This window comes from Equus quagga, unplaced genomic scaffold (genome assembly GCF_021613505.1).
Source record: "Equus quagga isolate Etosha38 unplaced genomic scaffold, UCLA_HA_Equagga_1.0 HiC_scaffold_32_RagTag, whole genome shotgun sequence".
NCBI lineage: Eukaryota > Metazoa > Chordata > Mammalia > Perissodactyla > Equidae > Equus > Equus quagga.
In genome coordinates, this window is record NW_025793551.1 from 1,078,166 (window position 1) to 1,102,666 (window position 24,501).

The 24,501-nt window shown below is 38.7% G+C and overlaps 1 long non-coding RNA gene across 4 annotated transcripts in view; it reads left to right on the forward strand.

The window, feature by feature from the left end:
* Nucleotides 1–24,501, forward strand: part of LOC124232197 (uncharacterized) — a 136,768-nt gene that overhangs the window by 63,853 nt on the left and 48,414 nt on the right. The window contains exon 5 of one of the 4 annotated variants that reach the window (XR_006886795.1): nucleotides 16,340–17,999. The exons of the other annotated variants lie outside the window; for them this stretch is intronic. This is a non-coding gene — a long non-coding RNA (uncharacterized LOC124232197). Of the gene's footprint in view, nucleotides 1–16,339; nucleotides 18,000–24,501 lie in introns of those variants that run through there. 4 annotated transcript variants of the gene reach the window in all.

The following is a 24,501-nucleotide window of genomic DNA, read 5'->3' on the forward strand; positions in this document are numbered from 1 at the left end:
TCTTTTTCTGCTTCTATAACCACCAATGAGACAATGCCACTGAGAGATGGCCTTTGCTGCCTGTGGCATTTCTCACCACTCAGTCACCTCTGATATGCTAATGAAGAAACCCAGGGTTTTGTGAGGCTGAAAAACTTTCAGGTGCAATCAGTGGGTCAACAATCCCCACTTTTGTACAGTAATCAGCCTGCTGTGTGACAGGGTCATCTTGCCAGGGTCCTTCCTCACACCTTTTCTGTGAATGACCAGGTGTTTAAGAAAGGGGAATCAACTATCTGGCTGTTAGAGAAATGGACATAAAATAAACAGAATGAAGCTGTCTCTTGAAAACTGCCAAGTGGCACATGATTGTCCAGTCTACTCTGGGGCAAAGCCTGCTGCAAATGACCCAATGGCACAAGTTTGTAGTGAACCTTTGATGAAAAAAATCCATGCAAGTTCTGACTCCGTAATGCCTGGTTCTTCATATAAATCTACCCAGTGTGACTGCCAAGGTTTAAAAACACGTATGTAGGTATTCAGAATCAAGAACTAATAGAATTATGAAACGTTCACTTGCGGAAGTACTTTCTTTTTTCTCTCTTGGGACAATTATTTGCTTAAACAAATTCTTCAATATTTATTCAATGGGTTGGAGTCTACACGTTTAAAAGGAATCTTGCAAGGATTCTTTTTCTAGAATTGTCTCTACTTTCTAGAATTACTTAATGATTATTGTGTCTTTATTCAGGCCAAGCAACACCAAAGGGTTTTTTTCATCCAAATAAATTCATACCCATAAATTCTTCCTTCCAAATTATAAAAATTCCTACTAATACTGTTAATCTTTGAAAAGAAATACTGTTGTTCTCCATTAAAATCTGAACTGTCTGCTGCCCAAAGTTTATTTAACAAGGATTGATTGTGGTGCCAGGCACTAATGGGCCTTGAAGAGACAAAGCAAAAGAAGATATAGTTTCTGATCTCAGGGGAAAAAAAAGTCATGTAGAGGAGATAGTACATAATGCAACGTGGTAAGTACATGATGAAACAGTGGCTTTGCTCTGTGGGATTACAAAAGAGGGATAAAACCAGCCAGAGGGACTTCAAGGAAGGTTTCTTGGAGGAAGTGCCAAAGGAAAGAGAAAGGAATTGTAAAGTACAGCTCTGGGTTTGGTGGTACAAAGTACTCTTTAGAGAGAGTCAAGAGTATGCCAAAGAAGAAACACTGTGTACTTGTAATACTAAACCATTTAGCTTTCTGGTTTTTCTCCATGTAAAGGTTCTCTCTCTTGAGATATTTTGATTTAACTGATAAGAGATGAAACGTACATAAGACAACAATAAATTTTTTCTTTGTCCTTTTTCTTACACTTTGTGACTATCAACCCATCAGCTATAATTTTTTATTTTTTTGCAGAGGAAGATTAGCCCTGAGCTAAAATCTGTGCTAATGTTTCTCCATTTTATATGTGGGTCACCACCACAGCCTGTCTGACAAGAGTGTATATCTGTGCCCAGGATCCAAACCTATGAACCTGATCCACTGATGTGGAGCATGCTGAATTCAAGCACTATGCCATCTGGGCTGGCCCTACTTTAATCTCATTTAAATTAATTTAAGTTTAAATTTAATAAGCCACATGGGACTAGCAGCTAGTGAGTACCATATTGAAGGGCCTAAAATTAAAAAGTTACCCTGGAGCAGCATGGTTAGGAGGGAGGGAAGGTGTCTATGGGAAAAAATGACTCTTATAGAGAGAATTACTAGTATCCTTTCCCTTTGAGAGAGAAATCTTTAACAGCATTTAAATAATTTTGACCATGGATTTGTATATTCAAATATAGACTATAAATAATATAAGGCCAAATTACTCTGGATGTCTATAACAGAGAAGAAATGTATTTCATTGCAGAGTTGTGGAACATACCAGTAATTCTAACTCTAGGATGAAGCTAGTACACTGAGCAGCTCTTTCATTTCTTTGATTTGTATTTGAGAGAGCTGAACCTGTAAACCACCTCCCCCCACCAACACGCTATCTTATAATCACTAGTGAACTACAAGCTGCATGCAGTGGCCATGATAGTGATTCCCAATGGTGGTCGTAGGGGTTGGGGGCAATATCTGGGGACATTTTAGATTATCATAGCTTTGGGGAAAGTGCTACTGGCACCTAATAGATAGAGCCCAGGTATGCTGCTAAACATCCTTCAGTGCACAGGACAGTCCTCACAGCAAAGAATGACCTGGTCCAAAATATCACCAGCACTGTGGTGGAGAAATCCTGGTCTAGGGCAGTGGTTCTCAATCCTTAACATCCATTAGAATCATTTGGGCAACTTTGAAAACACCTAAATGCCCTGGGCCTTCCCCAGGCCAACTAAATCAGAAACTGTGAGGGTGGGGCCCAGCACAAGCATCACTACTTTTAAAAATCTCTCCAGGTGGTTCTAATGTTCAGTCAGAGTTGAGAACTACTATTATAAAGAGAGGACACTGTCTTCAACCTTCTAACCCCCTAAATACCTGACTCTTATAAGCATCCATTTTACATCTCTTGTGAAGTCTTCTGTCAAAACTGCAACCCCATCTCCCCCCTGCACCTGTCTTATTTAATCTATTTCTCACTGCAGGGCTGCTGAAACCTGTTGGACAAAGATAGGTTTGTGGTTTGCCTATCAAGTCACAGGGGATTACAGAGGGTTTCTCTGGTGAACCACACCATATAGTGTTTCCTACCCATCAGCAGAAACTGGAGTTAAAAATGGTTAACAGGAAAGCTAGTTGATGGAGATAATTAGCAACTATTAATTTCTTGATAGCTGTATTCATATTATATGGGATTACTCAACAGCAGGAAAGGCCAGCCTTATATCAAGTTGGTTTAGCTTAAAAAGCAAAAAACAAAAGCTGTTCTCGCCTTTTTTTAGCTAGGAAAAGCACAAATTCTGAAGTTGGCCTTACTAAGTTGTTGAAATGTTGTTGGAAAAGATACTTCAACAGAAGGAAAAAAGTTTCCATAGTTTTTGTAAGAGATCAAAGCACATTGCCTACATCATCCTTTAGTTGTTGAGAGACACCCAAAGGAACTTATTTACCTTGGTTTCACTTAAAGCTAACAGCTTGGGGGAAGAAATCAGAGGCTTCTATTCTCTGCAAACTTTCTGAGCAGGCTTGTAGAGCTGGGCTGTTTGAGTCGGCTTTCCCCTGGGCCTTTGGAAATACAACTGTCATTGCAAAGGGCTTTGGTTTTTAGTTGTTTTGTTCTTTACTAGGGGTGTGATTTGCTCAAGGTTATGTAAACTCCGAGCACCGTATTTATTGATGCTTACATGGTAGCTGTGCACGAGGCCCTCAACACTGCTTCTTTTTGCTGCGTGTTTCTATCCAGGCAGCAGTTGGTCCTCTCTCAGGGAAGCTGAATAAGGCATTCGTTGATGTGGAAGGGCAGCTCATCAGCGAAAGCACTTTCCAGGTAGAGTTGGGTAGTGTCCCTGAATCTCATCTTAAATGCTGTAATACTTCTTACTCTAGGGAAGGGTTTCTCAGCCTCTGCATGATTGACATTTGGGACTGGACATTCTTTGGTGTCAGTGGGCTGTTGTGTGCATTGCAAGATGTTACAGCATCCCTGGTATCTACCCACCAGATGCCAGTAACACCCTCCAGGGGTCACAACCAAAAATGTCTCCAAACATTTCCAGTGGGGGCAAAACACCCCCAATTGTTATAGACAGCAGCTTCTAGCCAATCATTACAACAGAAGCTTCTGGAGGGCTTTGAGTGTGTGTACTAACTAATTAGGAAGGAGGCAAGTGATGTGATTGCTGCTGTGAGAAGGTCCCTCAGCTCTTGTGTGAGAAGTGGGGAGATAGGAGACAGGAAGAGATTCTAGACAACCTAAGTCCATGGCATTAGTCCAGGCTGGAGAAGATGATGGCCTAGACAGGGATTTTAGCAGTGGGATTGAGAGGGAAGGATGGATTAGAGAGAGATCCACCAGGACCAGGTGCTGGGCTTGAAAAGGGATTGTGACCAAGATCAGCACCCAAAATGGCCAGTAGGTTGTTGATGCTCAGTGCCATGGACTGAGACATAGGATATTGGAGGAGAAACTGGTAGAACAGAGAGAGAAGGGTGGATGAAGGGTCCTCCGAGGAGCATGTTAGGTTTGAGATCCCCATAAATAGTCAGGCAGTTACCACCTGGTGGGGAGGCTGCTAGGTCTCAGAGTCTTACAACTCAGGAGGGAGGAGTCAGGGAAATAGGTTTGGTCAGAATAAAGAGAGTATTTGAAGCTACAGAGAAGCGAGTGTAGATGAAAAAGAATTTAGGACTTCTTACTCTTGGCAGCTCTATAATTTCGAACTCTGTTTTCAACTCCTTTCTTTCCCCAACAGATTAAATGCAGCCAAGTAGAAGTGGGAAGAGCTACTGGGGCCTTAGAGTGGCCAGATTTATCTGGAAGCCCAGTTACAGAAAATTTCAGATAAACAAGGAATAATTTTTACCTCTGTATGTTTAGGAAATACATATTTCATCTGGCAACTCTAAAAGACACCAACATACCAGAGAAAGATGGCAGTGCTTGACAGCCATGACATGTGCCTTGAGACAGAACAAATGGACCAATGCTTAATACCTTCTTTGGAGAACAGGCTTCAGAATCACCTGGGATGCTGAAAAAGCAGAAACCCAGAATCTCATCCCGAACCAGATCTACTGAGTCAGAATCTGCATTTTAATAGGAGACCTGGAGAATTAGCATGCACATTAAAGTTTGAGAAACAGTATATTACACTATACAAACAATGACCTTAGAAAATCCCAATACATAGCAATGTGAAAGTGTATATGGATATGGTATGCATGAAAACTGGAGACTGTTACAATAATTACATCTTCCTTTGTATAATGCTTTCATAGTTGAAGTGTTTACACATATACTAGCTCAATTATGACAGGAAGGTTCCATTCTTTCATATTACAATTATATCAGAATCCTTACTACATGACAGGTCTGGGCTTCCCTAACCCTGTTGCTTAGCCCAAGGGTGTGGGTCCCTCTCCAGGGTCCAACACAACCATGCCAGAATGTAACAAGCAACAAGAGTTCCCACATCCACTACTGTTCCTATTTTTGTGAGTTTTCTCCATTGAACACTTCTTCGGTAGTGCAGGGTGACAACAAAATAATGGCTACTGATCCCTGATTGCATACCATGTGAAATTTTGACTATTCTTCTCATTTCTAGGATGGTAAACAGCCAAAGAGAGATTAAATAATTAATTCTCACTTCAACGCAAAAAGGGGAGACAGCATAGAGAGACAAGTCAAAAAGAAAACCATTCAATTCCCTCCGTGCATCAGAGGGGAAAATTTAGGCCAATACTTGGGTGGCTTTTTGGAGAACTGGACTGGATTAATCTGTTCGTTTACTCAACACAACCAGTAAGTGTCAAAGCTGAAGTCCACCTTAGCTGTGGTCTCTACAAAGGTCCTGTGATCCCTCTAGTTCAATGATTCCCACCCTGAGCTGCACATTGTAATTGATGGGGGAGATTTTAATCCCATTGCCAGCCCACACCCCAGACCAGTTATCTGAATCCTTGGAGAATGACCCTGAGATAGAGAAGTACTGCTTTGTTTTCGACTGCCAGCCCAAGGCTACATATTTGGTTTTCCTTCTTAGATCTATGCTCAACATAAATTAACCAGCCAGGCTGGAGGAGTACAGCTCCATGACTATTTCAAGTTTATGTCATAATCTTGAACTTTCACCAGAGACCAGCTTTCCCTAAACAAAAAGACCAGCTTTTCTCTGAATAGCAAAATCCCACCCTTGGGTGTCTCAATCTAGAAGGATCTCTGACCAGAGCTCTCTGTTCCTGTGCAGCTTTCAGAATCCCAGGCATGTGCCTCCATTAAAAGTTGTCTGTCTAGAAGTACTCGAGGCAGCAGACAATCTGGTTTCACTTTCACTCTTAGTTTGCGCCAGAAATAAATTTCTGTGTTTTATCTGATAAGCAGGACAGGACCCCACAGAAAGGAGGCCTGGCAGAAGACCAGTAGGAAACAAAGTCAATACACAGCCCACATGCACCATTACAAATCTTCCTCAGAATCTGAAAGTAGAGAGTTCCTAAGAAATTTTCGTAACTCACAATGGCATAAAGCAAAGGACCAATTAACATTAATATATATGGGAAACATTTTTGAGTGTTCCCAGACCCCTAAATAACCTACCAAATCACACCACATAACACATAAACCTAAAATAACACTAACATATAGTAAAATAAGGAATGATATAAATAGAAAGCCTTTATAAAGTAAAAATAATGTATGTAGAGTGTAGTGTTACTTAGCAGAATCAGGAAGCCAGCAAGCACACTGGCAGGCTGAGATGTGGCGGTGGTGATGATGGTGTTCTAGGTAGAGTAGTTGGAAGTTGGGATGGTTGAAGTTACAGGAGACTGAGTGTAACAGTGAGAAAAATAAGCTCATCTGTTAACATCTCATCACTGTCTGAATCCATCATGGTAGGGAGGTCACCACTGTGGGGCACTGGAATCGGCCACCCCAAGATATATCTCTTTGGCATGTGGATTATTTTGGGCCGGTTACATTTAAAAACTGCAGACAGGAAAGAAACTCTGAAAAGTAGGATTTACTAACCCTGTGTTAAGAGACATTTACATTTGTAAAGGAAATCTTCATCTGTAAAACTCTCTGTACCAGGAAGAAGGGGAGATAACCTTACCTCTAGAAACTCTTATCAATGTGGAAGGCAAGGACTCAGATCTGCATAATAACCTGACCCTTGTTTAATGTACTTGTGTGGTAATCTCCCACGATTGACTCTCCCCACCCCCAGAACATCCTCCTTTGTCTTTAGCTGAAGAAGATATTTAAGGTGGTAGCTTCAGCCATTTTGGTGAGTTGCTCAGTTTGCCTGAGCCTCTCCCGTGTATACATGTTATAAACCTGTGTTTAATTTTCTCCTGTTATTCAGTCTTACGTGAATTTAATTTGTTCTCTGGCCAAAAGAACCCAGAGAGGGTAGAGGAAATGTCTCCCTCCCCTACACCAACATCTACACCTTCTTCTATGTCTGCCTGTCTCGATGTAGAAGGTCGAGGTCCATCATATGCTGTGGCTGAAGTAGCTGATGTGGAAGTCTTGAAATATGACAGCATACTTGACCACTTAGCCTCTATAATGGCTCACTGAAAAACAAATGCTGAATGGTATTTTAAGTTTTTGCCTTTTTTCAAGTGTAAATCTTTTCTTTCAGTTAGAGAAGATGGACTGCTATAGATCTTTTTAAAAAAGTAATGTGGCATCAAGTGAGCTTTCTGATATCAGGGGAAACCTATTTGTATGACTGATGGCTAACTGTTAAAGTCCAGAACTTCAGTGCCAGTTAGGAAATAAACACTTCTCTGAGTACGCTGGTAGTTCCCTCCCTGGGTCGCTGTACTAGCCTCCCATGATCCTGCTGTCTGCCCAATGACTTGGTTCAAAGGCCATCATGTTCTGATCACTCGCACCTTGTGCCACATGGTTATCAAAGCTTCTGAATATCATCCCTATGTAAAGTTGGTGCACAGGAGTCAAACTACCTGGGTCTTATCTGGCTCCACCATTTACATACCTCATCACAAGGACTTAGTTTCCTCACTTACAAACTATGAAGTTTAAAGAATCTGTAAAGTGTTTGTGCCGTGATCAGTAAATCGTACTATTATTTTGAAGTTTTTTGCCTAGTTAAGAATAATGGACTGTCATATATGTGATTCTCCTTTTTCCATCAGCTGGGGCTATTTCTTGTCTATCAGGCCTATGGATTGTCCAGAAAATCCAACTGTAGTTTAGTTATCTAGAGGGCTGAGAGGCTGAGGCTTCTTCTTTTGGGGTTGTTGTGCTTCTGTTTATTATTAGGAATGTTTAACTTTTTATCACACATTAAGTTTTGAGAATATATAAAAGTTCTGCACATTTACCCTGAAACCACAATCACCACTTACTTCCCTGAATCCCTTGTGCTCTTTGAACCCTGGATCTTATTCCTTTCAGTACCCTTTCCTCACTGTGCAGTTGAGATTTTACCTGATATTCATAGCACCACTCTTGATTTTATGCTTGCTTTTGCCTATCCTTCTTAGGCAGATTATAAACATTTTGGGTGTTTTTGTTTTCTGGCTAGAAAGGATGCAGTTCTCGGTTTCCTCATTACAAGTAGATTCTCTTTCATTTCTCAGCAGCCTTAAATTCTGTGTGTCAGTTTCTATCTCTCTACCTCAGGGCCCCTTTCCCACCCATTAGAAGCTGGAGTCCAAGTTTAACCGTTTTGTCTTCTTCAGCTGTGCATTGTCACATTTGATGACTCAATATTATGCCACTGATATATGGGCAGAATGACATTAGTGTATGTATGTCATCTATTGCTACATAATAAATTACTCTAAAATGTAGCAACTTAAACCTACAATATTTCTGATCTCACAGTTTCTATGCGTCAGGAATCTGAAAGGGGCTTAGCTGGGTTCTCTGGATCAGGGTCTCTCACAGGTTGCAATCAAGGCATTGACCAGGAGCTACAGTCATCTCAAGGCTCAAGTGGAGGAGAATCCAAGTTCACTCAAGTGGTTGTGGGCAGGTTTTAGTTCCTTGCAGGCTGCTGGACTGAGGGCCTCAGTTCCTTGCTGGCTGTTAGCCAGAGGCCTCCCTCTGTTCTTTGTCTGGTAGATCTCTCCCTAGGCCAGCTCACAACATGGCATCTGGCTTCATCAGATGGAGAAAGGAAAAAGAGCCAGAGAGAAAGCGAAGTTGAAGTAACAATCTTTAGAGTTTAACTTTGAAAGTGATATCTGCCATGGTTTGTTTTCCAGCAGCAAGTCACTAGGCCAGCCCTCACTCAAGGGCAGGGGACTACATAGGTCATGACCACCAGGAAGAGGGGATCATGGGAGCCATTTTGGAAGCTGCCAACCGCAGTGCAGAAGTGCAACATGACATGAAATTAGGAAATTCACATGGATTTAAGGAGGAAAGAGCCTGGAGAATACTACTCTTTGCCAGTTTATTCCCAAATATTGACATTGCACAGAAAATCAGAGAACTCTAGACTAGAACAGGATATAAGAAGTAAGTAGTTCACTAAAATGGTTAAAATGGCCACTATTTTTTGAGACAAAAGAGCTTTACAAAATGCCTTTATAACACCCCATTAAAGAAAATCAGAGTGAAAAAGGACATTATTTAATAAAATATCATCATGTTATACATCGGGCAAAGGCACTTTAAGGCTAAGAAGGCTTTTATAGTATAAGAACTCAAAGAAAATTTTGATTTATTTTGGCTGTATGCACCAAACATTGTCTTAAGCATAATTCTACTTCATTTGACCTATTAAATCAGTGAATACATATGCACTTCTAACCATATATATTGTTTATATAGAGAAAGGCAATTTATGGTCCCATACTCTCTATCAAAGACCAAAATTTTCTAACATCTGGCTATCCAATGACTCTTTACAAAGGAACTATTGCATCCATGTTGCCTTACTAGGTACATCACTTCCCTTGACTTCCTTTCTGTGATGTAATAACCAGCCTGGGTTCCTTTCCCCAGACATTTTTCAACTAAAATTGAAGCCATTTAATTCTCCTAGTGGATCTGCCTCATTTTAGAGCAATTGTTCTCAATAGGGGTGATTTTGTCCCCCAGGAATATTTGACAGTATTTTGAGATATTTTGATTGTCTTAACTTGGCAGGGAGGTACTCCTGGAATTTGTGGGTCAAAGGTAGGGAGATTGCTGAATGTTCTACAATGCTGAGAAATGACCTCTGACATCAAAGAGCTATCTGGCCTCAAATCTCATGGGTGGCCAAGTTGAGAAACTCTGAGTAGGGGTCAAGGATTATTTCTTCCACTATTCAGAGGTAGTTGAGTGTCTCATGTTTCATAGGGAATTTAATTCAACCTCAAATTAACCTGGGTTCTGATCTTGCTCTTACATCATCCTGATTCTAATGGCTGGAGTCCCTGTTCTTATCTCTCCTCCTTGGATCCCAGGTATCTTGTTCCTGGGTAGTTCCTGCATGTCCAAACCCTGGTGGAGATATCAACTCAAAACTTAAGCTCTGAAACCTGAGACCAGAATCCTGCCTCTGATTGACAGGAAGTGTGAGCCCAAACTGGTGTGCCTCCTGCCCTTTCTAGCCAACTTCCTCATCATTGCCTCCTGGCTCCAGCATATCACCCAGCCATTTGCAGCACTCATTAGCAGTCCATCTGCCTACCTACCATTCCCAACCTAGTCCCATGATCCTGCTGTTTGCTTCCTTCCTGATACCATGTGCCTGTGGTCACCCAGGTGTTCTATAGCCCAGCTCTCTGAATATGGTTGTCCAGCTCTATGAATTTCCCCTCCTACAGTTAAGCATGGTCTAGTACAAATTTTCATTCTTTCTCAGTCCAGAAAGGCCTTGCTTCTGCTAGTATGAGCCTTCTTATTGCCTGATGACCTCTTATTCTGACCCATGAGCTAGATCCAGCTATATGTTGAGTTATGACAGAGTAGCCAATAAAATCATAAATTGATGAAATGGATGATGACTGATTTTATATGGTAAAAATGGCAACCAGAGGAACCTTTTTGCTCAATCAATACTTTTTTGTTTTGTTTTGTTTTTTGTTTGTTTTTTTGAGCTACTGTGTAGAGAATCCAAATAAGCCACTGCAAAATATGCCACTTTGGCATAAGGAATATTTTGAGTTGAAGAAAATGGAGAAAGAACAGATCTCAAAGAAAGCTATCTGCCCTCTCCCAACCATCTGCCCAAAAGCAGGACTTAAAATTCCATTCATAAAGGTGTCTTCCTCTCTCTCATACCAGGAGGAGGAGGACAACACTTAGACTCAATTACTGGTGACAATTCTAGAGTCCTACCAGCCCAGAGATGGCACTGAGAGGAATCTACATAACAAACTTTACTAAACAGCCATTGTCTTTCCTTAGTTTCCCCCCATTATATTTACTTTCCCACAGTATGCCACCCCTAAAGCCTAAACCTCTTTTCTTTTTTTCTTGGCACTTCTCTACATATTTGTTGTTCTATGTTAAGGTGCTATATCCTAAGTTCTTGGATTACCAGGCCTTGAGTTGCTCATCGATGAGTTTCTGCCATGTGTATGGATGTTACTAAACTTTGTTTTTCTCTTGTTAATCTGTCTCTTGTCAGTCTGATTTCCAGGCCCACAAATGAAGAACCTAGGAGGGTAGAGGAAAACTGTTTTCTTTTTCCTCACCTACAAGAAGGATAATTGAAAAGTTGAGTATGTTACGTTCAGGAAAATTTATTAAGAACCCATTTTGAAACTTACTGTTGGTCAAAAAGAAGAGAGAGGGGTCCTCAAAAGCCTAAAAGAAAGACTAGTAGAATTGATGACTAAATGTAATGTAACGCCTTGGATGGGATCCTGGAACAGAAAAAGGATATTAGTGGGAAAACTGGTGAAATCCCAAAAATGTCTTGGGTTTGATTCCTTACGCACCAATGTCAGTTTCTTTATTTTGACAAATATGCCCAAGTCGTGAAAGATATTAACCATGGGGAAATTGTGTGAGAGGTTAGAAAAATAAACACAAAAGAGAACTTTGAGGAATTTTTATAATGTGAAGAAACCCTTCAAAAAACCATAAGGACATGGTTTTTGCTTTGTTTTGTTTTGCTTTTAAGATGTGATTCCAAGACCTCTTCTGTTTCCTCCTCTGTCCAGATGCAATCTCTCAGGTCAAGATTATGAGACAAGGATTTTCCAAGAGAACCACATGCTTGGTCCCCACTTTATTCCTAGCTTAGAATGGTTTGAAACAGATGTTTCTACACAATCATTTAGGGGCAGAATTCACTCTCATGTGAAGAAACTCACACCCACCCTCGTGAATTTGTTAATGTCTTCCAAATATGCCACTTTCTATTTTAGCAATAGTCTTCCATTCATGGAAATGAAGTCTTGGCCTCAGTGGCCTCACAGAAGAGTGCTCTGTTATCAGAAAGGGTTGGCCAGACCTTAGATGAAGAAAGGTGTATATTTCACTTCATGACATTTTCAGTGAGTAAATCCAAATAAGCAAGTGCTTCCTGTCCTCAAACCTGACTTTTTCATTTATTTTGGATGATCACTGCTGGGAAATTTACTACTGCATGGGCAGGCACAGATACACTTGGAAAATTCATTATAGAGGAGCTATAATTAGCTCCTTTCCCGGTGAAACTGACAGATTGTCAAACAATGTGTTCAACATGATATCTCCTAATTGGAACATTTTCCTGCAGGTAGGGAGAGGACAAGGATAATTTATTGAGTAGTAAACTTTCCAGCAAGTAAATAACTAGTGAAGGTTTTCCCCAAGGTGTTCTCTAAGGTAATGTGAGTAACCATAGTTAAGGGTGTTTTGAACATGTCCTCTCTCTGCAAGGTAAAAAGGAGAACATTTAAGAATCCGTTCATGTTTTATGCAGCATGTGTTTGCTCTCTTCAAGATTGTGGAAAGGTTTTTAAAATGGAGGATCTGATTTTCATTCTAATCACGGCTCTTTTAAAAGAATTTGTTTTACCAATGCTAGAATGTTATTAAAGAAAATAAAACTCATTCACAATGTCTACTTTGCAAGATAAAAGGACAAACTTTCTGATGAACAAATGACAAGCAATAGGTTATCCTGGAGTATATAAGGAAGCCATTTGCTGTAAACCTAATTTGGCCTACCATGTTTTTCCAAAAAGGCCTTCTGTGGCCATTGAACATGCATTGCATATCTGCTTTAAGACTTTGTTGTGTCCCAAAGATAAGAACAAATGGCCATATGATAAAGGTGCAACCTCTCCCATATTGGCGTTTTCTTAAGGATAAGCATTTCTCCCTGGGCTAGGAATTGATTGCTGCACCCATCCTGCTGTGTCCATCCAGACAGCAGACCTACTCCCTGCTATGGGAATAGCTGTGCTGCGCTGGCTAGGCAATCTCATGACTATTGTAAAAGGGACATTCCTATCATATGTGATGTATGCTCTTTGTTCCAAGATGGCGTATAACCACTCTGTCCACCCCACTTCTTTGGTGCCTGGAAGGAAGGCCCACAGCTATATGATCCTCAGATCTGGCTCATAATAAACTCACCTCAATTTCAATTTATAGATTGATTATGGATTATTTTCATTGACATTTCTGTAAATAGGTTAATAAAAATCACTGAATAAAACTTTGTTCAGGAAACAGTTACTGATGATAAAATTATTAATCAGAATAATTTGAAATGATAAAGAAAGATGATAAGCATAATGTACTTATTTCCTTATTTTATAGATCATATGGGTCTTATGTTGTGAATAGCATTCTAATTCTTTACCTGCGTATCTCTGCCAGACAGACCAGCATGCATAGGTCATTGGGCCAAACATGGAATGGTTCATTTCCATTTTATAGCTCCATGATGTGTGCATGTCCCAAGGACTTATGGGATATAGTCTTTGTGTGATCAATAAATTACAAGACTGAGGTACCTGATTTCCCCCTAGAGTTCCGGAACCCTCTCCTTGTGGCCATTTCAGCATTTGGCAACACAAGCCACAAAGATCAAGAGAGCAGAAACTGCCTCTGTAAGAATATCCACAATAAGCAATTATTGACATTTTCAATTATATGATAGCAATTGTATTGTAATCCTGGCTTTCTCAGTCTTAATGATGTTGACATTTGGGGCCAGATAATTCGTTGTTGTGGGGCTGTCCTGTGCATGATAGGACATCCCTGGCCTTTAACAGCATCCTGGCCTCCACTCAACTAGATACCATTAACACCTCTAAGTGATTATAACCAAACTCTTTCCAGACATTGCCAAATGTCCAGACATATTTGAATGCCCTCTGGGGTTCACAATAACCCAAGCCCTCCCTTCCCTACCTCTACGTTTGTGAACCACTCCTGTAGTCAACAAGGTAGAAAAAGCTGACCCAGCATGGCTAGGGACGAGGCCAAAAAATAAAACACAAGGGATAGTGCTTCAGGTTTAAAGACTTAAAAAAGCCCATATATTCCTGCCTTTCTAATGCAAAGATGCTGCAAACACAGGAAGGAGGCAAGCACAGGGGATCTCTACATAGAGATGGTCACACAATTTGCCAGGCTCCCAGGTGGCAATGATGCGTAACCTTGGAGAACACTTCCAGGATTCAGCCTGTAGGTGAGAACCAGCCCATTAGGGAAGTCATGTCTTGGTACAGCGTGAATGAACCCAAGCTTCTCTTACTAGCCCAATGTAGGCAAAGGAAATTACTAAGAAGGAAGAGCTGGTCAGGCATAGGTTTCTCTGAAGTAAACATTTAAAAAAAAATAAAATTCCCCATTTAGACCACTTTAAAGTATAGAATTCATGGCTTTTAGTAGATTTACAGTGTTATGCATCCATAACCCCTACCAAATTTGAGAGCATTTTCATCACCACAAAGAAACTATAACCATTAAGCAGTCACTCACTTTTCCCCCATTCCCCAGTTCCAGCCAACCACTCATTTTTGGCCTGTCTATGTAGTTACATATTCTGGAGATTTCAGGTAACTGGAATCACACGATATGTGGTCTCTTGTCTCTGGCTTCTTTTACTTAACATAATCTTTCCAGTTTCATCCATGGTCTAGTACATATCAGAAACTCATTCACTTCTATTACTGAGGAATATTCCATTGTATGAATTTACCACATTTTTTTAATCGCATTCATCAGTTAATGGATTTGAGTTTTGGAAATTGTGAATAGTGCTGCTATGATCATATTTGTACAAGTTTTTGTTTGAACACCTGTTTTCACTTCTTTTGAGTATATACCTAGAGCAAAGTGGCAGATTGTATGTAATTTACTAAGAGTAAATAATTTTTAATCTGGAAATCTAAGGTGGTTATTTTTTTTTTATGATTACTAAAAAACTCCACCAGTGACCAGACTTAAAAACAACGTTAGTTGTTAACAATAAGGCTTGTTAACACTGGGTTTCAATTATCTTGGGCCATATCCTAATGGGTTTCAGAGAACAGAAAAATCTCTAGAAATGGGGTGTCAATTTTGCGTGTTTGCAAGTGTAAACTTTGCTAGGGAGAAAGTTAATAGTTGTCACTAGAATCTCAAAGGAGCCTATGACCCCACCCCAAAACCCGGAAACCTCTGCATTACTAATAGCAGTCAGCTGCTTTAAACAAGAATAGTGTGGTTAAATGTATTACAATTTTATTTGTAAATTATATCTCAATAAATCTGAAAGAAAGAAAATAGTGTAAAATCCTGGCTTTGATGCATGGGAGTGGTGTTCCATTGGCAAATATCAACATTTCTGAGCTTCCCCATTTTACAAAATAGGAGCTAAGACAATACCTACCACGCTGCGTTATCATCAACCTTAAGTGATATCCTACCTCTAAGCCCATCCAAGAAAGCTTGACACAGTGTTGCTCAGGGTATGCATATTGCCCTGGGGGGATTGGAAATGAACATAAATGAGGCCATCTTGTTATGGTAAATGACTCTCCCTACTTAAAACCCTTCTAGCATGTAATCATAAAATATTCCATGCTTTCAGGATTTTATGGCCCTGATCCCATCACATACCCCAGCTGAGGTAATCTAAAAGCTTTGTTCTTAACCATCTTAACAAATTTTCTCAAGGAACAAGAAGGCCTCCAGGAAGAAGGAATACCTGTAGGATATTTATGATCATTGACAGAAGCAAAGAACAATGAGGGACCTTGGAGTCTGTCGTGTCTGAAGGCTGACATCTGTAAACCCCCTCCTTACTGCTCATTTTCCCTGTAACTCTCTCAAGATTATGTAATTCTTTAAGATGGGTTTTTTTGAGACATTAGTCTGGCATCTTCTGATTATGCCAGCTAATCAAGCAAAAGCTTCCTTTCTCAATCTCTAACTCTTTGTGAATGGATTGATTCACATTGCAGCAAGCAGAGTAAGCCCATTGCTCAGTAATAGGATTATCACTCATGTTAAGGATGTTTGAAAATTCTCTCATTTATTGAATGTGATTTGCTGCCTTGTCTTCTCTAAGGAAGACCAAGCACCATAACAAATTCTTTGGCCACTAAAAACAGATATAAAAAAGGAAATTGAATTTAATGTTCTTAGGAATCTCTAAATAATCCCTTGATAAATATTTTACTTTTAGGAGAGAACTGATAAAATTATTTTAATAAATTCAAATCCCTTCTTAATAACTTGATTCACTTCTCAACCCCTGGCCTGAAGTGCTGATTTATTTTCTCTGATTTTTTTTCCAGTTTTTGTTCCAAGATAGCCTGAGTTAAACAAGAAGTATGTACCATAGGACACCAACATTCATCCATCTGGGTAAACCAGGGACCATGGCATTATCTGTGAAACCAATTTCTCCTTTACTCATACTCACCCCTCCGTTGAATCTGTATCACTTCCTTTCCGTAACAGCACTTTAACAATTCTTCCACTGTCTTTCTTTCTCTCCTAAATTGCCGTAACAGCCTTCTAAATGGTCCTTTATATTCATCTGCCTAACCCCCTCAACATTATCCATTGTTTCTCAACATTGCTCCCCATGTGACCTTTTTATCCTGTGGATTTGATTAAACCACCTTTTCCAGAAATAGTTCAGTGGCATCTCTTTTTTCTCCATAAAAGCCAAAATGTTAGCAGAGACTACTGTATTTTCTGGTATATGTTTTCCATTCTGACATTGTCTGCTTTCATCCTCCCTCCCTTTCAGAGCTGTTTCCCATTTCTGGAACATGCTAAGCTCCCTCCTGTCTTCAGACCTTTGCACATGTTCCAGTCCCTTTGCCTGGAATACTCTCCCTAGTACCTCTTTCACATCCTCACACCTATTGACCCTTGTGGTTTTAAGGCAAACTCTATGTCCTCAGAAATATTGTATCTTAACTTCCCACCTACAGATTAAGTGAACTTCCCCTACTATGATTCTTATGACACTTATCACAATGATACAATTACAGTTATCTGATTATTGTATTGCAGTTTGTCTTACCCAGTAGAACAGAAATTTTATAAGGGAAAAGACTTTGTTTTTGCTTACCATTGTATTGCCAGCACGTTTCAGTGTATATGCACATACAAGTCCTGATTAAAAAATGTTACATCCATCTGTGATGCTAAACATGTAAAATGTGACACTAAATTTACCTAAAGGAGACAAAATATTATTGAGATACATCAATGGATCTCAAAGAGATACCTGGGAGTCCCCAAGACCCTTTCAAGCATTCTGTGAAGTCAAAATTATTCTCATAATATCTCAAAGATGCTATTTGTCTTTTCCACTGTGTTGATATCTGCACCAGTGTTACAATCAGTGAGGACTGAAATTCTCAGCACCAAAGTATGAATTGATGCAGTAGCACCTAAGTGTACTAGTGGTGATTGTGTTCTTTACCACCCTGCACTTGCAGGAAAAATTATTACTTTTACCACATTTCAAATCTTGAGCACACATCTTGAAGTCTGTTTGATAAAATTGAAAAATATGTCTAAATCATTTCTTCTGCATACCAGTGTTCACATATTGTCTCAAGGAAAAGCACTCAGTGACCTTGAAGTATCAAGATTTGATGTGCTAGCTGAACTAGCTGCATTTTTCATTTTAATCCTCTTTTAACTTGAAAGGGCAATTGACAACCAACAATTATTAGGCAGACATTTCTCAAAAATGAGCCTATTACTTTAAGGAATACAATTGCCAATAGTGATATTTGAGTAGTGAAGCAGTTAAAATTTTAGAAAACTTGAATTTGCCTCCATGGACTTCACATGTTCACAACAATTAAAAACTTCTCTGATGAAATTGATGAGGATTATTTTGGGCTGCTTACTTTTAAAAACTTCAGACGGGAAGGAGACTCTGAGGAGTGGTATTTGCTTGCCCTTTGATGAGACACATTGGCATTTGTGAAGGAAGTCTCCATCTGTAAAGGTGTCTCTCTCTGTACCAGGAAGAAGGGGGGATGACTTTATCTCTAGAAACTCTTAACCAATACCAAAGGCAAGGACTTAACTCTGCATCTTGTTTACCGTACTTGTGTGGTAACTCTGCATCTTGTTTACCGTACTTGTGTGGTAATCTCCCATGATTGACTCCCCCTCCACCCGCTACATCCTCTTTTGTCTTTAGCTAAAGATAATACTTAAGGTGGCGGCTTCAGCCATTTACTTAATCCAGATTGATTCTTATTTAAAAGTTACAGGACCACCCAATAACCAGACTGTACCTGTACTGATATCATTTTAATGACTTTTTACATATTCTTTCCTTTGCCTTGTAAAGAGATAACTCACACATCTATGCCTTAAATTTAGCCCTACCCTCAACCCATGTTTGCAGCAGCTCTTTATGGCTCATGGGTCCCATCCCCATGCTATTCCACACTATTCTCTGAATAAAAGAGCACTACTGACCTTGAGAGTCCAAGAAATCTTTCTTTTGACTCCTCAGCTCACTGGCCCTGCATCAAAATCAGTGGTATTATTAATGAATGTAAGTTTTAAAAAATTGTGTAAGGAAGCTGTGCATAATTCAATGAACCGATATTTCCCAAATGACAAAGATATGATCTTAATAAACCATACATGGGTTAAATATCCATTGATAATGTAAGGTAAGCCAATGAATTTTTCTGTAATGGAATATGATAATTTCACTATTGTGGTTTCAAATCTCATAATGCATCTTTTCTTTAAGAAACTGCCAGTTGTCCCAATTTGGCATAGTATCAAAGAAGAATATCCACAACCAAGTGAAAAAGCTATTAATATACTCCTCCCATTTCCAACTGCATATCTGCTTAAGGCTGAGTTTGCTTCATATTTTTCAACCAAAACAGTGTTTCACAATATGTTGTAATACAGAAGTTAATATGAGAATTGAATTGCTTCTCTTAAGGCTGACACTAAAGAGATTACAAAAATGTATGTCAATGCCATTCTTCTCAATAAATTTATGTTTATGTTAGAAAATAGATATTTTCCTTAAAACATGTTAACCTGTAAAGAGTTTATTATTATTATTTTAAATGAAGTAAAAAATAAGTATTTAAAAAATTTTTCTCAGTTTTCATTTCTAATACAGTAAACATCAACTAATATCCATATAAACACAAGACTCAATGTCTCACAAGACCAAAATGTTTCAGAACTACTGATTTACATTACAAGTAAAGATTTCTGTTTTGAAATTTTGAAATTGTTAATAGTCTTATAAAGAATACGGGGTCAATATTCAAAATATATTAGGAACTCATACAATTCAACAGCAAAAAAACAAGAAATCTGATTAAAAAATGAGCAGAGGACTATTCAGACATTTTTCCAAATACATACAAATGGCTAATAAACATATGATGATGAATAAATGAAAAGGAATAAGATATATTGAAGTATATGAGGAAGTCATACATGGTTTAAAACTAAGTCAACCTGACCTTGTTTTTCCAGAAAGCCCTGATGTGGCCTGTTGAGCCTGCATTGTAAATCTGTGTTAAACATTTATAATGCCTCAAAGCACAGAATGATGCCCTTAAAAATAGGGATGTTGCCTCCCCCAAATCAGCATTTCTTTAAGGATAGCATTTCTTCCCAGAAACTAAGGATTAATTACTGATCTACTTTAACTCATCTCATGACGACCGATCTGCTGACCACTGACTTGCTGTTCTTATCTTGTGACTGCTGACCTGGTATGCTAGCAAAACATCTTGTGACAGTAGTAAAAGAGATATTCCTGTCATATGTAATGTATGCTTTTTGTTTCAAGACCATTATATACCAGAATACTATGTAACTATTTAGTTCACCTCACTTTTTGGAGAATATGCTTCCTTGGTGGAAAAGTTCTCCTAGGCCATAGCCCTCAAATTAGTTCATAATAAACTCACCATAATTTTGGTTTATAGATTGATTGTGGATTATTTACATTGACATTGAAAACATGCTAAACATCATTCATCATTAAGGAACTGCAAATCAAAACCACAATGAGATATCACCTCACACCTGTTAGATTGGCTATTATCAAAAAGACAAGAGAAAGCAAGTGCTAGACAGGATGTGGAGAAAGGGGACCATTGGTGCACCATCGGTGAGAATGTAAATTGGTGCATCCACTATGAAAAACAGTATGGAGATTCCTCAAAAAATTAAAAATGAAACTACCTTTTCATCCAGGAATTCCACCTTGAGGTATATATCCAAAGAAAATGAAATCAGGATATCAAAGAAATATCTGCACTCTTATGTTCATTGAAGCATTATTCACAATAGCCAAGATATGAAAACAACCTAAGCATGCCTTGAAGGATGAATGGATAAAAATATTATGGCATATAATACAATGAAATATGTTTTGGCCGTCAGAAATAAGAAAATCCTATCATTTACGACAACATGGATGGAACTGAGGATGTTATAGTAAACAAAATGTCAGAAAGAGAAAAACAAATACTGTTGTTTTCACACGTGAAATCTAAAAAATCCGAACCCAGAAACAGAGAGTAGACTACTACTTGGCATAGACTGCAAGATAGGGGAAAAGGGGAGATGTTGGTCAAAGTGCAGAAACTTCCAGTTAGAAAATGAATACGTTCTGGGGATCTCAGGTACAGCATAAAGACTATAGTTAACAAAACTGTATTATATACTTGCAAGTTGCTGAAAGAGTGCATCTTAAATGTTCTCATCACAACAATGAAAAGGTATGTGAGGTGATGGAGGTGTTAAGTAACCTTATTGTGATAATCATTTCACAATACACAAATGTATCAAATCATCATGTGGTCTACCTTAAGCTTACACAATGTTGTATGTCAATTATATCTCAATAAAGCTGAAAAAAGTACAATTATAAGGAAACCAGACTGTAGAATCTATAGAGAAATGAATGCATATATACCTTAAAGTAATATCTAAAAGAGGAGGATTGGAAGCAGATATTAGCTCAGGACTAATCTTCCTCAAAAAAATAAATACAAAATAAACAAATAAAGAGACACACATCCAAGCCTCATGGTGTATTCTAAATAAATTCAAACAAAGAGACACAAAGGAGCAATATGAATATGAGTGATCAGTAGCACCAGGTACCGATAGTGATCCAGGTGCAGAGGTTCTCTGAAGCCCTTCTCAGAACCCTCTTCAGAAAGTGAGCATTCACTCCCCAGCTGTTGTCAGTGTTGCCTACTAACTGCTCATGGCTGATGTTCTCTCCAGCAGGCCAGCACACTGAATTCGCCAAGTTTCACATAGAAAATCTACCCAAATATAAAATGAAGGACTTCTGCCCTTCCCTGTGATCTCCCAGAACTATCAGTAGACACAAGCCAGTGAATAGCCATGAAGGCAAAGAGAAAATTTGATGTAAGAAGTGATTAATCTCTGAAAGAGGGAGGTCATGGCAAAAGGTTTTTATTATTTGATGTATCTGATTTTGTGAAGTTTCTGTCTTGCGGTTGCAAAGGAAACTGAGTGTTTAAAGACATGGCAAGTTCAGAAGGAAAATCCAATATTGGCTGAGAAAAGATTAACAGCTCAGCTGGGGTGGATAGAACAAGGCACCTTATCCCTGTGATGGAGAAAGGCCTTTCTTGGGAGAAAATATCACACTGATTCTGGCGATGCTGAGTTGATGTGACAGTGAGGAAAACAAGTCAAACTGAGAGACACCAAGCCCAGGTTGTTAGTCTGTAGACCTGGGAATCTCACTGCAAGTTTGACTGTTATTCCTCTGCACCAAAGTGAGCAATGGACCTGAACTTGGAACTCAAGGAACCTACATGTTCTTGGGGGCCCAGGGATTATATCATTAGAGTAAATGGGCTGGTTGGAGGTGCTATTTCATAGAGAATACTTCCTAGAGAAAAGATGGAACAAGGCTATGAATCCCAGGGAACCATGTGTTTGCAGGAGAAATATCTCCACTCTTAATCTGGGCAATGAGTATCATAATATTAACATCAAAAAAACTGTTAAGTTTGCATCTAAGAAATGTTTGCAAAAATTCACACCAGGTCAGAAGTTTACTCAACAACAGGGCATTTCTGTGTCCTATTTCTATTCATTGTGATATTTCCAGTTATATAATCTTACCTTAGAGAAAGAGGAATCATGTTTGGTACGTTGGCACATCAAGAACATAGGCCTACTGCCAACAGCCATGTATTGTTCCCTAATGAGGTGAAAAAACAGGCATAGAGGAGGAAAATTACCCCAAAACACAAAACAAGGAATTAATGGCCAGGACAGATCTCATATTCTGGGCCCAAACCATTGATCTCTTTTTTGCTTTTAACAATGTTTTTTAAACTTATTGTCATTAGAGAAAAATATGCTTTATTAGAGAAAATTGCTAAATATAGAAAAACAGAAAGAAGAAAACCCTAACCACACAGTCAGCCACTTTAATGATTGGTGTATTGCCTTTAAACCTTTTGACTCATACATATTTTTTACGTTCTTGGGATCATGTTATTCACATAATTCTGTGTATCATGGTTTTTCACTTATTACCAAAACAAAAACATTTTCTCAAATTATTGTAGCTCGTCACAGTTGATTTTGATTGTTGCATAACAGTCTAAGCTATGGCTATTCATAGGACATAACCTCTCCTTCTTATTGGATAATTGGTATAGACAACAACCATAGCAGCAGATAAATTTAAATCAAGCTTTTTTTGTGTGTCTCAGGCCCTGTTATAAGCGCTTTAATTCTTAAAAGTCTAGGTAAAACTTTTAATTTTTGTTTTGGTTTATTTTATTTTACAAATGGTGAAATCAAGTCACAAACAGCTTGAAAATGGTCAGTGTAGAAGACTGGATTATTGTCTATAATTCTTCCTTCTGCCATGTGATATAGCATTGCAGTGGTGAGGCAGAATCTGCATCCCTGACCCTTGACTTTGGGCTTAGCTAGGTGAAATCACATAAGTTTGATGGGAACATGAAAGCTTTCAGGCCCATGCATGGTTGGGATTCACCTCTTTGCCTTTGGCGATTCACTATGAGAAAAACATGCCTTGGGCAGCTGCTGATCCAAGGAGAGTAAAGCAACACATGGAGCAGACCTGAAACTAATCTGCAGCCTAGAGCTAAGTCCTCCTATCCCTGACTGAAAACAACCAAGCTACAGCTGGCCCATGGACCTGTGCATAAGAAAACAAATGTTTGATGCTGTATGCTCTGGAAAATTGGGGAGTTATGCAGCAATAACTAATTAACACTATCAGTTACAACACAGCTCCCTCTCCTGGAGTCTGTGAATATCTATAGTAATCAAACTTTAGCTTCCTTAGGCAGTCTCCATAAATATTAATTTTTACCATCAAACTTTTCATAAGAGTTGTCCAATAATTAGAGTTCAGTAACTAGTCTTCCTTGTGGTATTTCTAAGCAACACATACCAGCTGAAAAGTTAATTTTGCATGGTTGAATGTAGTAATAAAACAAACAGCTTATACTTATTACTACATATATACAAGTAACAGGAAGTTTCAATCCAGTTATACAAAAATTTAAAATCAAGAACAGGTGGCTTGAGAAGAAAACAAGATGGAAAGAATTTGCTTTAGGCATAACTTTTGCCTACAGACTATTTACCTTTATACTCCCAGATTAGGATTGCTGATGAAGGGATTAAGCACGGGCTGAAACCAGTCCTAGCTGTTTTTAAAACAATACAGAAAAGAAGGAAGCCGTAAATGAGGCACATAGAAGACAAGGAAGAGACACAGGAAGAGAAGCAGATTTCTGTCAAGCCTCTAAGATCGACCAGTAATGCTAGGATTTTACCCTTTTGCTTTTACAGAAGTTGATTTTAAAGGGGTTAAGTTATCCTAATCTCCAAAGCATTTTTCGTGTTTCCATCATTTTCTGAGTATTTTGTAGTATTTCAAAATGGATCTTATATGAAACCCCACTGTTTGTGCAGCAATAACTAAAAACACTCTGACTCTATAGAATTGAAATTTTAAAAATGCTGACATGCATTTGAGAAGGACGTTTGGTGGCTTGTATACAAGAGAAACACACACATGCACACAAACACATACATACACACGGGGACCAGAAAGCATTCAAAAGGAAGCAGGAAGACGTAGGTTTATTTTTTTTTTCCCCAATATCAATCTACACAGAGTCTTTATTCTTGCAATGAATCTATTAATATCTTTATTAAGATTATTCAAGCCACTGAAGGAAGATACAGAAGTTTTTAATAAATGTAGATTCATTTAGGAAGGTTTCTAAATAAGATTTAAATAGAAAAGCTAATTTTACCCAAACTGGAAAACACAGTTTTTCAAAAGAATGAAAATTTTTAAACAACTTTCCAGTGGCTTTTTTTTTTTTTTTTGCTTTTGGGAGGATGTTTTTCTATTCCCTAACTTTTTTTTTTTTTATTGAGTTAT